Consider the following 15,283-nt stretch of genomic DNA (forward strand, 5'->3'; position numbering starts at 1 on the left):
ACATTACATTACAGTACAGTACATTACATTACATTACATATAACAGGTTACATTACATTACATTACAGTACAGTACATTACATTACAGTACAGTACATTACAGTACATTACAGTACAGTACAGTACAGTACATTACATTACATTACAGTACAGTACATTACATTACATTACATACAGTACAGTACATTACATTACATTACATTACATTACAGTACAGTCATTTAGCAGACGCTTTTATCCAAAGTGACTTACAGTCAGTAGCTCAAAGTTTATATTACATATCATTCACACACTGATGACCATGCAAGGTGCCACCATCAGACTCTAACTAACATTCATGCAACATCCAGTCCACACCGATGGCAAGCCTTCAGGAGCAACTTGGGGTTGATACAGTCGGATGGGGAGGTGGGTGGAGCCATTGTAGGTGTGTCAGATAAAGGGGCTCCAACCCGGAGCCCACAACGTTGTTCTGGTTTTAGCAGAGGGGACAGCTGATGAGGGTCACGTTATCAGTCTGCCGATTGTAAACACTGCGGTCTGGACCTGTAAACTTCCAAGACCCGTAGTGTTAGCTAGCTCCAAAGCTAAAAGCTAAAAACAAGCCGGTAGTAGCCTGGAAAGGTCTAGTATGTGTTGGCTGACATCGTACGCCTGGTTTAAAACATATTAGTTAAAACAACCAGGATCAGAAAAAAGTGTAGCATAAATGTGGCTTAAACTGTATAAAAATTAAAATTTGTCTAAAAAGGGGGAGTGGACAAGCCTCTCAACACTAGAAAACATTAACGCATGCCCATAGCCTCTGAAATTGGAGGAGAACGCTCTGATGATGTCATTCTATCAGACTCTCATTTGTGAGATCTCCAGATTTTAAACCTTCACTGTCTCTGTGTCTAAATATGGGATCAGGATCCACCAGAGACCAGACTGTCCTGGACCTGGACCTGGACCTGGACCTGGATCTGAACCTGAACTTGGACCTGAACCAAGCTGTGTGTCCCTGAAGAGTGAGCAGTCTATGGAACCTCCGTTCGTCTTCAAAGATGGACGCCCTCTGTTGGAGGATTTAAACTGATGATGAAAACAAAGTGATGATGTGTTTCTATCAGACTCTCTGTTGTGAGATCTCCAGTTTTTAAACCTTTACTGACTCAGATGAAGTTCTCTGAGCACCAACACTCTTCTTCATTGAAACACATTCACACTGGGAGCTGCCCAGTACAACCAGTCTGACACTGAGACGCTCCACTGGAGCAGCTGGAGGTTCTGGGTGCCTTGCTCCAGGGCTCTTCAGCAGTGTACAGTGAGGGAGGGAGAGCTACATGGAGGGCTTGGTGAGAGCTGTTGGGACTAAACCAAACTGACTGCTGAAGAAAACAGTGAGCTGAAAGACGGAGCTGTTGATTCTCAGTGGGATCAGCAGGACCAGTAGACCTTTACCAGTACAGGGAGTCATCTGATCCACATCCACATATCACTTCATGGACCTTTACCTTGTGTTTGTCTCTGTGTGGACAGACACAATGTGAGCTGATTCTTCATGATTCCTCCACAGAGAGGACCAGGAGAGCTCACAGGTTCCCAGAGGTCAGTCTGCCCAGCAGCATCAAACACACCTGGACTCCATATTTATGGTCTGTACATGTACAACTACTTTTACATCTATTCTGTTCACAATCATCTCCATGCTGCACTTTTTAGACCAGTGGATTGTCAGTCTGTCCAACATGGATCTGATGTTTGGTTCCATGGTTTTAGTTTGTGTCCTTCATATAATATTCTGTTCCAGCTGCTGGAGGAGAACATCCTCACTTTTGTGAAGAACGAGCTGAAGAAGATCCAAGAGGTTCTGAGTTCAGATTACCCAGAATGCTTAGAGAGTCAGAGGGAGGATGAGGAGGTGTTGGACGGTGAGGATGAAGAGCAGAGGAGGAGCAGCAGAGAGGCATTTCTGAAGATCACACTGCACCTCCTGAGGAGAATGAAGCAGGAGGAGCTGGCTGACTGTCTGCAGAGCAGTAAGAGGATTTCTCTAAAGATTTAACATGCTGGATAAATGGGACCTTTACTAATGTCTCAAGAGATGGACCAAAATATATTCATATACTCTTCTTTGAGGATACGACATGTTGAAATCTATTCTTTGACTCATTGATCTTCTTTGTTGTGTGTTCATTCAGGACTTCTTGCTGCAGTTTGTCAGCGTGAACTCAAATCTAACCTGAAGAAGAAGTTCCAGTGTGTGTTTGAGGGGATCGCTAAAGCAGGAAACCCAACCCTTCTGAACCAGATCTACACAGAGCTCTACATCACAGAGGGAGGGACTGCAGAGGTCAATGATGAACATGAGGTCAGACAGATTGAAACAGCATCCAGGAAACCAGACAGACCAGAAACAACCATCAGACAAGAAGACATCTTTAAAGCCTCACCTGGAAGAGAGGAACCAATCAGAACAGTGATGACAAAGGGAGTGGCTGGCATTGGGAAAACAGTCTTAACACAGAAGTTCACTCTGGACTGGGCTGAAGACAAAGCCAACCAGGACATACAGTTCACATTTCCATTCACCTTCAGAGAGCTGAATGTGCTGAAAGAGAAAAAGTACAGCTTGGTGGAACTTGTTTCACTTCTTCTCTGAAACCAAAGAAGCAGGAATCTGCAGGTTTGAAGAGTTCCCGGTTGTGTTCATCTTTGACGGTCTGGATGAGTGTCGACTTCCTCTGGACTTCCACAACAATGAGATCCTGACTGATGTTACAGAGTCCACCTCAGTGGATGTGCTGCTGACAAACCTCATCAGGGGGAAACTGCTTCCCTCTGCTCGCCTCTGGATAACCACACGACCTGCAGCAGCCAATCAGATCCCTCCTGAGTGTGTTGGCATGGTGACAGAGGTCAGAGGGTTCACTGACCCCCAGAAGGAGGAGTACTTCAGGAAGAGATTCAGAGATAAGGAGCAGGCCAGCAGGATCATCTCCCACATCAAGACCTCACGAAGCCTCCACATCATGTGCCACATCCCAGTCTTCTGCTGGATCACTGCTACAGTTCTGGAGGATGTGTTGAAGACCAGAGAGGGAGGAGAGCTGCCCAAGACCCTGACTGAGATGTACATCCACTTCCTGGTGGTTCAGTCCAAACTGAAGAAGGTCAAGTACGATGGAGGAGCTGAGACGGATCCACACTGGAGTCCAGAGAGCAGGAAGATGACTGAGTCTCTGGGAAAACTGGCTTTTGATCAGCTGCAGAAAGGAAACCTGATCTTCTATGAATCCGACCTGACAGAGTGTGGCATCGATATCAGAGCAGCCTCAGTGTACTCAGGAGTGTTCACACAGGTCTTTAGAGAGGAGAGAGGACTGTACCAGGACAAGGTGTTCTGCTTCATCCATCTGAGTGTTCAGGAGTTTCTGGCTGCTCTTCATGTCCATCTGACCTTCATCAACTCTGGTGTCAATCTGCTGTCAGAAGAACTACCAAGACCCCGTCTGTCTAAAGTCTTCAGAGACAAACCTAAACTAACACATCTCTACCAGAGTGCTGTGGACAAGGCCTTACAGAGTCCAAATGGACACCTGGACTTGTTCCTCCGCTTCCTCCTGGGTCTTTCACTGCAGACCAATCAGACTCTCCTACGAGGTCTGCTGACACAGACAGGAAGTAGCTCACAGACCAATCAGGAAACAGTCCAGTTCATCAAGAAGAAGATCGACGAGGATCTCTCTGCAGAGAAAAGCATCAATCTGTTCCACTGTCTGAATGAACTGAATGATGGTTCTCTAGTGGAGGAGATCCAACAGTCCCTGAGTTCAGGACGTCTCTCCACAGATGAACTGTCTCCTGCTCAGTGGTCAGCTCTGGTCTTCATCTTACTGTCATCAGAAAAAGATCTGGACGTGTTTGACCTGAAGAAATACTCTGCTTCAGAGGAGGCTCTTCTGAGGCTGCTGCCAGTGGTCAAAGCCTCCAACAAAGCTCTGTAAGTCCAGAGAGAGTTAGATTCATTTATCATAACTTAAATATGCTGCTATCTTTCTACTTATTGATTATCCTTTTGCTCATCCTTGTCTCTTCAGACTGAGTGACTGTAACCTCTCAGAGAGAAGCTGTGAAGCTCTGTCCTCAGTCCTCAGCTCCCAGTCCTCTAGTCTGAGAGAGCTGGACCTGAGTAACAACAACCTGCAGGATTCAGGAGTGAAGCTGCTGTCTGCTGGACTGGAGAGTCCACACTGTGAACTGGAAACTCTCAGGTCAGGATTCAATTAATGTCTACTTAAATCCTGATTTACATTCATGGGTAAACTCGTAACCTTCATCAGATTATCTCTGCTTGTGTGATTTCAATCACATATTACATTGTAATATATTTCTATAAACATATAATTTTTTTTCTCACTCTGCTGTTATAATTTGAAATATCAGAAACCAGTGATACCAGTAATGTTGTCAGATTGTTGATGGACATTGGTGGGTGTTTGGTTGTGACTAGAAACCAATCAGTACCAATGTTAATGTAACCCCACAGTAGTGGACAGTATCTCAGTACTGCAGAAACCTTCCAGCCCTCACAGTTCCTCAGATCATGTGACATGTGTGTTGTTTGGTGTGTTTGCAGGCTGTCAGGCTGTCTGATCACAGAGGAAGGCTGTGCTTCTCTGGACTCAGCTCTGAGCTCCAACCCCTCCCATCTGAGAGAGCTGGACCTGAGCTACAATCATCCAGGAGACTCAGGAGTGAAGCTGCTGTCTGCTGGACTGAAGGATCCACACTGGAGACTGGAGACTCTCAGGTATGAAGAGGCCTGGCAGCACAGACAATCAGTCTGATAGAGGAGGTAGAGCTGGTTAATATGACCCTGACACACCAAGCTGACCTCAAACTACCAGAGACTCATCAAACTGTTTGTGTCCCACATCAGACGATCAATACAGACAGAAGTAGTCAGGGAACAGTAGCCAGGATGAGCCAGAACAGGGAGGGAAGGTGATGAAACTGTTGTTTTTCTGGAGCGTTGTCTTGTTTCAACATTAGAAAATAGGACAGTGGTGTATCCTGACACGTTGTTTGGGCCATCATGGTGGGTTGACATGCCTCAATGATTCATATAATCAGAGTAGTAGGCAGAGTAACGATTCTAAAAATGAAGATTACAGTTCAATGACTATAGTAGACCATTATAATAATGATATAGGGAAAAGTAATATTAATGTGACTAATAATAATAATGGTAGTAGCTGTGGGTGTCACACAGCAGGAGAGAACTACGGTCCAGGTACCAGACGAGTCATGGAAACTGGAGGCGAGAAAGCACAAGGACTCAGTGAGGAAGAACGGAAAATCAGGTGTGTGCATAAATAGTAGATTAATACATAAAGATGGCTGCAGAGAAGAGGACAGAGGAGCTCAGTGTATCCTGAGGTAGTCCCCCGGCTGTCTAGGCATATAGCATGCATATCTAGGGGCTGGACCAAGGAGAACCTGAACCAGTCCTAACTGATACCTGACCAGTCCTGACCAGTCCTAACTATAGACCTGAACCAGTCCTAACTATAGACCTGATGAACCAGTCCTAGGGTCACCCACTACCCAGACCTGAACCAGCCCTAACTATAAACCTGAACCAGCCCTAGTGAGTGTGTCTGCCCCCCGGACTGAAACTGGAACCTGGTTCCACAGAAGAGGAGCCTGATAACTGAAGGACTGGCTGCCATCCTACTTTTATATACTCTAGGAACCACAAGTAACCCTGCATTGATGGAGGCAGCTTCTAGTTGGCTAATATGACAAACCATAAGTTCCTTAAGATAAACAATGCCTGGCCAGTTAGAGCTTTGTAGGTGAGGAGATAAGGATTTTAAATTTATTCTTGATTTAACAGGGAGCCAGTGCAGAGAAGCAATACTGAGTAATATGATCTCTTTTCTTAGTTTTTGTTAGAACATGCTGCAGCATTCTGGATCAACTGTAAAGATCTAATGAGACCTATTAGAGCAGCCTGATAATAAGGAGTTACAGTGATCTAGTCTAGAGGTAACAAATGCATGAACTAGTTTTTCTGCTGTGAGACAGGAAGTGACTGATTTTCGCAATGTTACGTGAAAGAAAAAAGGCTGTCCAGAGATCTGTTTAATATAAGAGTTAAAAGACAGATCCTGATCAAAGATAACTCTGAGGTTCTTAACAGGGGTGCTGGATGCTAGAGCAATGCCATCTAGAGAAACTATATCCTTAGATAATTGAGTTAGTAGAATAACTTCAGTTTTATCTGAGTTTAACATCAAGAAGTTCAGGTCATCCAGGCCGGAATGTCCGTAAGACATGTTGAAGTTTAGAGAACTGGCATAGTTTGCTCTGGCTTAATCGATAGATATAACTGGGTATCATCTGCATAACAATGAAAGTTTATAAGATAAGATAAGATAAGATAATCCTTTATTAGTCCCACAGCGGGGAGATTTGCAGGCTTATTATTGAGTGTTTTCTGATAATATTCCCTAAAGGAAGCATATATAGCATAGGCTTTAACCAGCAATGGCTCGGAATAAAACTGGTCCAAGAACAGACCCCTGTGGAACTCCGTGACTGACCTTGGTTTTCACAAAGAATCAATCTGTTTCAACCGTCTTGATAAATCATCACAATAGGAACGACTTTTGCTGTTTTAAGGGGTTCAGCGTCCCCTGGTTTTGGTTTGTTTTGAACTGAGAGTGAGTTCCCTGGTTGATAAGAGGACTTTTGAAACTACAGGTGACAGCAGAACCACAGTGCTCAGTGGAGAACCAACAGCTGATTGTGGACATTGTATGCGTATATAAACTACCTTAGAAATAAAATATTTGAGCGTAAAACTTTGGGGCACCTCCTCCTTATGGAGGAAAATAACAATTCCCACTTTGAAATAATATGACAGACAATGACTGTGGCGATAAATGGGTCATTTATTTCTAATACGAATAAATGAATGGATAACAATAATAATAATTAAACAAGAATACAAATGATGAATGAATTAGTTTCAAATAACACAGGCAAATGATTTGGATATGAAGGGAAGATTGTGATTTCCTTTATAATCCTAATGCTGCTAAATTATAAATCTAAATTATAATTATTCAGAGCATTTATCCTACTTTGAGCAGCGGTGTCCAGATGACTTCACGGTGGGTTCATCAGGTTGATTACGTAGGAAGCGATGACTGGTTGATGGAGTGAGGTCAGCACGGTGGTTCTCAGCTGTCAATCGGAGGACCACCATATGGACTGGCAATGTCTCTGAATTTCACACAATGCTGTTGCAAAGTGAACAATGAAAGCGGCTCACGGTCATAGCCCATGCTCTCCGGGTCTTGATCCATGGCAGCAGGTTCTTGGTCCGGCGTGGAGTTAGAATGGATATTGCCCTGAATAATATGATAACTGAAACCACTCATTGCGATATACTTAAACTAATCTCGTTTGGCTTAACAACAATAATTAAAGTTAAAATCTCACGAGGTTAACAGATACACTAAAACAAAATAAGGCTTGCTTAAATGAATAACTATAAGATGCTCAAAAGTAGTTAAGAAAAAGAGATCTGACAATAACTGTGATTCTCAAATAAAATAAGCGGAGCGTGTATGAAGCTCGGATAAACCAAAGAAGTGCACAACCAACACGAAAACCCTGAACAAGAGACAAAGAAAAGTTCACCAGTTTTATCCACACAGGATAAATTCCAGGTTTCTTTGTCTCTTAATGTTGGGTGATCTTGCTAAGTAAATTAATTAATTAACATCTTAAACAAATAAATACATATTTTCCCCCACTATCAGATTAATAAACCTTACACACTTATCAACTTGTATGTATACAAAAATGTTATCTCAGTTACATACACTTAATACACAGGGTTTAACAAAGATATATGCGGAGACAGAAATGTGCATCAGTCACGTGACTCTACTCGCGTGTAAACATTTTATAACTATCGCTAATATTTACTGTTTCTCTACTTGCTGAATATCTGGTACTTAAGAAAAATATGTCTTATATCACCGATGGTCGCTGGAGGGCACTGTGGTCACACGGTGTGTCGGGTCTTTAAAGGGCCTGAAACATATTTAGCTCTGTTCTCCTCACAGATTCAGGACAAAGTGACTTTCCTGGAATCACCCATAGAATAACTTGAGTGGGTTATTGAATACTCTGAAGACTTATACAGTGTTATTCTGAACTACAGAGAATAATTGTAAGACACTTAGTTTCTGTTTGTGACTCCAAGTATTTATGACTTGACCTGTGAGAGTCATGTTGACCTGTTCCTAGATAAGGGACTTTGGGGAAGAGAGAAAGGATAGGCATTGGTTCAGACTTCCTGGTGCTAACTTCACATCTTGATTAAGGTCTTCCTCTCAGGGCTGTGGACAGGGTCAGGTCTGTCACCTTTACTGCTGAAGGTGTAGAGGACACCGTCTGGTACCATGGGGTAGTCTCTGGGAAAGTGAATGAAAACTCTTCTGTAGTGATGACATACCAGAGTGGGGGTATTGGAATGTCTCTGCGTCAGTGGAGATGATGTCTCCAGTGTTAGATCCACCAAGCTACTCCACACGATGATACAACCATGTGTGTGTCAGAGCCCAAAGAGGTTTATTTAGGACTGGACCAAAGTTATAGAGGGACACAGGCAGTGCTCTGTGGCTGCAGATGGACTTGAACTGTAATATTCTAAACCTCCAGATTACAGATAATAGAAACCAGTGTTGACTGTTGCTAGGAGACGGGATGTGAACAGCAGTGTCAAAGTCAGACACTTTGTACATCCTAACCATCCACCCCGACCTCCTCCATCAGAGGTTTGGTGGTGCTGTAGTGATTTCAGGATACTTTCTCCTTTACTAACAGTCATTAAAACACAAACACAAGAGGTCGCTGGTCAGGACCAAAACATCCAACAATCAATGCTTCTATATTTACAACCGATCAGCTGACTCTGTGTAATGGTGAAGAGTCGTGTGGTGGTGATGAACCCACAGAGAATTGTCTCCATCTCTGCAGCTTACAGAGCTTTTTAGCCTCTTTTAGCTCCTAGTTTTGGTTCTGCAGCACATTTCCTGTTTGGTTCAGTCTCAGTGTTTCCAGCAGCTGGTTTCATCCAACAAGCTGTGATGAAGCCTCTGCCTGACCTGCTCAGCAGCAAACAGCAGACAGACTCAGTCAGAGACTAGCTGGTGATCATAGTGGAGCATTTAGCAGCTAAAGAGACAGATATTTCCCTGTGGAGACCAAAAACAGAGCTAAAAAGAGAGAATATTGGATCCATTCATGTTGACACAAACTACTTTAAAGCTGATAATCATCAGATGTTGTGTTTGTAACTTGTTTGGATGTCAACCACAAGTGGACAAAGAAATCAATGATGCTGGTTTAAACATTTGATTCACTGACTGACTGGTAGAGAAACTGAGTCTGAAATGGATGATGATTCTCAACATAATACTGATAATAATATATCATGAACATAATGTCGTCATCGGCCAATCAGAAGAAGCTCCATGAAGTAAAAGAATATGATGTGATTAATAATAAGTGCTCCATGTGAACATGAATACAAAGCTCTGTGTATGAGACGATGTAATGTCCATGTTTCCATGCTGCTCTGACCCCCCTCCTCCTTTCAGGGTGGAGCCTGCTGGAGTCCGATGGTTCACACCAGGTCTGAGGAAGTGTAAGTGTGCTTTGAATCTGACTCATGAAAACAAAGCAGCACACATTCAACCATCTTCAAACTGTGACATCACTCATTCACATCTCTGATGTCATCATCACAGTGTCAACAGATGAACAGATGATAGATTAATAACTGCAGCTGTATTGTGTCTTGTTCTCTCCATCAGATTCCTGTGAACTCACACTCGACACAAACACAGTGAACAGAAACCTCAAACTGTCTGACAACAACAGGAAGGTGACACATGTGGAGGAGGATCAGTCATATCCTGATCATCCAGACAGGTTTGACTACTGGCCTCAGCTGCTGTGTAGAACTGGTCTCACTGGTCGCTGTTACTGGGAGGTGGAGTGGAGAGGAGACGTTCATATATCAGTGAGTTACAGAGGAATCAGAAGGAGAGGAAACAGTGGAGACTGTTTGTTTGGAGGGAATGATCAGTCCTGGAGTCTGTTCTGCTCTGATGGTGGTTACTATGTCCATCACAATAAGACAAGAACACCCATCTCCTCCTCCTCCTCCTCCTCCTCCTCCTCCTCTGGTAGAGTAGCAGTGTATGTGGACTGTCCTGCTGGCTCTCTGTCCTTCTACAGAGTCTCCTCTGACACACTGATCCACCTCCACACCTTCAACACCACATTCACTGAACCTCTTTATCCTGGGTTTGGGTTTGGGTCCTCAGTGTCTCTGTGTTCTCAGGAGGGAGAGTTCCATTCTGGTAGAGAAACTTTCTCTCAGCTGACCAGATAGTTCAGTCTGTACAGGATCACACACAGCTGATGAGTTAGTACCAACCTGATCTCTCTGGTAGAGAACCTTTATGTAATTCCCAATGGATGGCTTTCTGGATCAAATTCTGAAATGATCAGTTGTTTTGAAACATGTTTTACTTTGGGTATAAAACTGAACTTTGTTGTCTTGAAACATTTGTTTGTGTGAAGAAAAACCTATAAATTCATCATCTGGTGTCATTGTGTAACAAATGAACAAACTTTGATAAGTGACGTTGAAAAAAATAAAACAAAGTTTTGGGATGATTCTAGATAATAAACCACATAAACACCATAAAGGAAAAATGTCAAAAGTATATTGGAGTTAGTGTCACATAAGTATGATTTCAAACAGATATAATACTCTATAATCTGCAGCTTTTCACTCTTAACAAAATAAATCTTTTTTTCCTGCTCAACTGTTTTTTCTTCTTTGTTTTTATGTAAAGTTTTAATTTCGGTTAATTCTCCAGTGGAGTTTTCCTCCAGTGGTCAGAGTGAGTAACTGCAGCATTCGTCGTGAGATCACGTCAGAGGTTTGGCCTCACCGTCATGTAGACACCAACGTTCCATCAGCCAGATGGAACGACCACTGGCTTTTTTCTGTTGTGGACGTCAGAGATACGTCAGAAAACCAAACGTCGACGTGTCTCGGTTCATAACATCATCCCGATGTGAACGCAGCTGCTCTCACTGAATCTATCCAGTCACAAGTCGGCTCAGTTAATGTGGTTTACTTCAGCACCGACCCAACATATACATTTGCTGTGATGTACTGGCATGGTTAAAGTCACCAGAGAGGAGGAGGAGGAGGAGGAGGGCATGGTTAAAGTCACCAGAGAGGAGGAGGAGGAGGAGGGCATGGTTAAAGTCACCAGAGAGAGGAGGAGGAGGAGGGCATGGTTAAAGTCACCAGAGAGGAGGAGGAGGAGGGCATGGTTAAAGTCACCAGAGAGGAGGAGGAGGAGGGCATGGTTAAAGTCACCAGAGAGGAGGAGGAGGAGGGGCATGGTTAAAGTCACCAGAGAGGAGGAGGAGGAGGGCATGGTTAAAGTCACCAGAGAGGAGGAGGAGGAGGGGGCATGGTTAAAGTCACCAGAGAGGAGGAGGAGGGCATGGTTAAAGTCACCAGAGAGGAGGAGGAGGAGGAGGGCATGGTTAAAGTCACCAGAGAGGAGGAGGAGGAGGAGGAGGGCATGGTTAAAGTCACCATGGTTAAAGTCACCAGAGAGGAGGAGGAGGAGGAGGGCATGGTTAAAGTCACCAGAGAGAGGAGGAGGAGGAGGGCATGGTTAAAGTCACAGAGAGAGGAGGAGGAGGGGCATGGTTAAAGTCACCAGAGAGGAGGAGGAGGAGGGGACATGGTTAAAGTCACCAGAGAGGAGGAGGAGGAGGAGGGCATGGTTAAAGTCACCAGAGAGGAGGAGGAGGAGGGACATGGTTAAAGGAGAGGAGGAGGAGGAGGAGGAGGGCATTGGGGTGTTGTGTCTGTAGACATAACTAGACTTCTTGTTAAAGCATATATATTCAGGCTCTGTGAACCTCTGCCTCCTTCTTGCAAGAAATAAAAACCACAAAGACGCTCTCTGTCATTTGTTGTTATTTCAACGCTCACTTGGACTCATCTCGGACATGATAGATAGATCGATAGTATTATTTTCCACAACACCTGCTTGTCACCGAGTGGATGACGTCACGTTAGCAGAGGGGGAACATACGCAGCTATCGCGATAACATGCGAGAATTCCCTTCGTAGGTAGTTCGGCCTCATGCTAACGGCCAACAGCTCAATGTCCTCTGTACAGGTCTGCTCTTACCGCTCTCCTTCGTCCGCCCGTATGATACGGAAACCGTCTACTGCAGCGTTGGTGTCCGGAGTTAGCTCAGTGAGCCATGTCTCTGTAAACACCATGATGCTACACGTATTCCCTCTGACAGCCAGTGAACTTCCACAATCAGCTGATAGCGTGGTCACAGGGAGGGAGATTATGAATGAAAAGGTGTAATCGAGTCTTCCTGACTGAACGTCATCTAAACTTCATTTACTCCTGGATTTAAAGGGAGTCTGCACGAGCCACAATTAAAGGGCACGCAGCTCCACACCTGGAGTGTTTAAGACGCAACCGATAATGACTAGGATGAAAGGCCAGATCGGAAAATATGATGTCTCTCTTTTGGTTGAGGGACTTGAATATGTTGTAAATACGCCACATCTAAGCAAATCATAGAAGGCTGATATAAAATGTGGAATTGAGCAGAGCATCAATGTTAGCAGGAAAACTGCTCTGAGTCCTGTCAGCATCCTGTGCAAATAAAAAGAGTAATAGGAAGTTTGCTTTCCATAACTGGGGGAGAAGCTTAAACAATACTTTTCACCAGTAATTTGATGGCTGAATTAGAAAACAAACTTGAAGAAGAAGGATAGTAACATCTATTAAATTGATTGTGCACATTCGGACACTGAAGACGCTATTGAACGCCGGATATCATATGTGGAGGTTTAAAATGCAAATGTCACACTGTGTTAGTGAGAACAGGCTTCAGAGGCCAGCGGAAACCAAAACACAGCTCATCATCACGTGTTTTAACAGCGGAACCTGCTAAACCCTTATCATGTACATCTGAGCTTACTCCACATGTTTAACCATGAGGCTTTGATTCAGGAAGGCATCAGGGTCGGACAAGAGGGGAGCTGTTACTGATACTGGACTGATCTGGAAAGATGTTCAGGAAAGCGAATCAGCTGTTCTAAGGACCTGCCTGTGACGGTAAAGCTGTGTGTGGCTGCTGAACCGGGATGTTTCCCATGAAACCCATGAAGCAACCACAGGCCGAGTTAAACCCCCCCACCCACAGATAGCACCGCACCGTGAAGAATGTGGTTCAATCTGGTCACATGACATCTATTGACTTCTGTCCATCCTGGAGAAGGATCTAAGGAAGGGTCTAAGGACAGAGGATGTGAGGGTGTAAGGACAGAGGATGTGAGGGTGTAAGGACAGAGGATGTGAGGGTGTAAGGACAGAGGAGGTGAGGGTGTAAGGACAGAGGATGTGAGGGTCTAAGGACAGAGGATGTGAGGGTCTAAGGACAGAGGAGGTGAGGGTGTAAGGACAGAGGATGTGAGGGTGTAAGGACAGAGGATGTGAGGGTGTAAGGACAGAGGATGTGAGGGTGTAAGGACAGAGGATGTGAGGGTGTAAGGACAGAGGATGTGAGGGTGTAAGGACAGAGGATGTGAGGGTGTAAGGACAGAGGAGGTGAGGGTGTAAGGACAGAGGATGTGAGGGTGTAAGGACAGAGGATGTGAGGGTGTAAGGACAGAGGAGGTGAGGGTCTAAGGACAGAGGATGTGAGGGTGTAAGGACAGAGGATGTGAGGGTGTAAGGACAGAGGATGTGAGGGTGTAAGGACAGAGGATGTGAGGGTGTAAGGACAGAGGATGTGAGGGTGTAAGGACAGAGGATGTGAGGGTCTAAGGACAGAGGATGTGAGGGTGTAAGGACAGAGGATGTGAGGGTGTAAGGACAGAGGATGTGAGGGTGTAAGGACAGAGGATGTGAGGGTGTAAGGACAGAGGATGTGAGGGTGTAAGGACAGAGGATGTGAGGGTCTAAGGACAGAGGATGTGAGGGTGTAAGGACAGAGGATGTGAGGGTGTAAGGACAGAGGATGTGAGGGTGTAAGGACAGAGGAGGTGAGGGTGTAAGGACAGAGGATGTGAGGGTGTAAGGACAGAGGATGTGAGGGTGTAAGGACAGAGGAGGTGAGGGTGTAAGGACAGAGGATGTGAGGGTGTAAGGACAGAGGATGTGAGGGTGTAAGGACAGAGGATGTGAGGGTGTAAGGACAGAGGATGTGAGGGTCTAAGGACAGAGGAGGTGAGGGTGTAAGGACAGAGGATGTGAGGGTCTAAGGACAGAGGATGTGAGGGTCTAAGGACAGAGGATGTGAGGGTCTAAGGACAGAGGATGTGAGGGTGTAAGGACAGAGGATGTGAGGGTGTAAGGACAGAGGATGTGAGGGTGTAAGGACAGAGGATGTGAGGGTGTAAGGACAGAGGATGTGAGGGTCTAAGGACAGAGGATGTGAGGGTCTAAGGACAGAGGATGTGAGGGTGTAAGGACAGAGGATGTGAGGGTGTAAGGACAGAGGATGTGAGGGTGTAAGGACAGAGGATGTGAGGGTGTAAGGACAGAGGAGGTGAGGGTGTAAGGACAGAGGATGTGAGGGTGTAAGGACAGAGGATGTGAGGGTGTAAGGACAGAGGATGTGAGGGTGTAAGGACAGAGGATGTGAGGGTGTAAGGACAGAGGATGTGAGGGTCTAAGGACAGAGGATGTGAGGGTCTAAGGACAGAGGATGTGAGGGTGTAAGGACAGAGGATGTGAGGGTCTAAGGACAGAGGATGTGAGGGTGTAAGGACAGAGGATGTGAGGGTCTAAGGACAGAGGATGTGAGGGTGTAAGGACAGAGGATGTGAGGGTGTAAGGACAGAGGATGTGAGGGTGTAAGGACAGAGGATGTGAGGGTGTAAGGACAGAGGATGTGAGGGTGTAAGGACAGAGGATGTGAGGGTGTAAGGACAGAGGATGTGAGGGTGTAAGGACAGAGGATGTGAGGGTGTAAGGACAGAGGATGTGAGGGTGTAAGGACAGAGGATGTGAGGGTGTAAGGACAGAGGAGGTGAGGGTGTAAGGACAGAGGATGTGAGGGTGTAAGGACAGAGGATGTGAGGGTGTAAGGACAGAGGAGGTGAGGGTCTAAGGACAGAGGATGTGAGGGTCTAAGGACA

General features: G+C 45.1%; 1 pseudogene; it reads left to right on the top strand.

The window, feature by feature from the left end:
* The first annotated feature begins 1,547 nt into the window (after positions 1-1,547).
* Positions 1,548-10,468, top strand: LOC129115409 (NACHT, LRR and PYD domains-containing protein 3-like; annotated as a pseudogene).
* The last annotated feature ends 4,815 nt before the right edge of the window (positions 10,469-15,283 follow it).

This window comes from Anoplopoma fimbria, unplaced genomic scaffold (genome assembly GCF_027596085.1).
Source record: "Anoplopoma fimbria isolate UVic2021 breed Golden Eagle Sablefish unplaced genomic scaffold, Afim_UVic_2022 Un_contig_7467_pilon_pilon, whole genome shotgun sequence".
In the NCBI taxonomy this organism is placed as follows: Eukaryota; Metazoa; Chordata; class Actinopteri; order Perciformes; family Anoplopomatidae; genus Anoplopoma; species Anoplopoma fimbria.